Source organism: Mauremys mutica, unplaced genomic scaffold (genome assembly GCF_020497125.1).
Source record: "Mauremys mutica isolate MM-2020 ecotype Southern unplaced genomic scaffold, ASM2049712v1 Super-Scaffold_100186, whole genome shotgun sequence".
NCBI lineage: Eukaryota > Metazoa > Chordata > Testudines > Geoemydidae > Mauremys > Mauremys mutica.
In genome coordinates this window covers 915,351-916,393 of record NW_025423282.1, presented here as the reverse complement: position 1 = coordinate 916,393, position 1,043 = coordinate 915,351, and the positions used below count along the sequence as shown (strand labels likewise).

General features: G+C 47.0%; 1 non-coding gene across 1 annotated transcript; it reads left to right on the top strand.

The window, feature by feature from the left end:
• Positions 1 to 529: 529 nt before the first annotated feature.
• Positions 530 to 603, top strand: TRNAT-UGU. The gene has a single exon. It is a non-coding gene; the product is annotated as a tRNA-Thr (tRNA).
• Positions 604 to 1,043: the final 440 nt, after the last annotated feature.

Genomic DNA, 1,043 nt, shown 5'->3' with positions numbered 1-1,043 from the left:
TCACAGAGGGCATTGTGGGATACTGGAAGAGGCCAGTTATGGTGATATAATGAACAGCAGCGTCTACATTGACACTCTCACTTTAAGTTTGCTGCAAAAAGCTCTAGACCGCTCATCGAAGTGGTTTTATTTTGTCAGCAAAACAGGGCAGTTTTGTCGCCAGACGTGGCATTGCAGTGTGTGCACCAGCCACAAGCTGCTAACTGAGGAAGCATAGTGTGTTTTTCACACATCTGAGCAATATAATTCTGCTGAAATAACTTTGTAGTGCAGACCTGGCCAAAGATTCTCTCTCTCTCTCTCTCTCTCTCTCTCTCTCTCTCACACACACACACACACACACACACACACACACACACACACACACACACACACACACACACACACACACACACACACACACACCTTGCAAGGAAAATGTCACCTGCTCCTCTGCTTTGCAGAATCCAAACACAAGCAACGCTTGTCAGGCTCAGGTGGGGATGCAGAGAGGCAGGTGTGAGCAGACACTGTACCTTAATCACAAGCAGGCACCATGGTTTAGCTGGTTAAAGTACCTGTTTTGTAAACAGGAGATCCTGGGTTCAACTCCCAGTGGTGCCTTGTTGAGATCCTTTTAGAGCACCTGGTATTGGCTACTGTCAGAAGACAAGATTCAGAGCTAGATGGACCTTTGGTCCAGCCCAGTGTGGTTTTTCTTATGATTTAAATTACACTCACAGGCACTGATAATAGAGTTACTGATTGTTTGGGAGTTAAGAGCTGATAGGTCAGTGGTCCAAGCCCCTTGCAGGTGGTCCCCTCCCTGTGGGACGGGGTAGGTCTGGGCTCTCGCACCAAATGCTCATTGTGGCTGCCAGAATCTGTGGGCAGCTCATTTAGTTTATACCCAGGGTTGAGTCCTTGATTCACACATCAAGGATAACAACCCTTTGTTTCTCCTGATCCAATAATAAGAAGACTGGGAATCCAACACCAGCCACAAGTGATCATTTCGGCAAGCAACCCAACCTATTTCCAACATACCGTAAAATCCACATGCA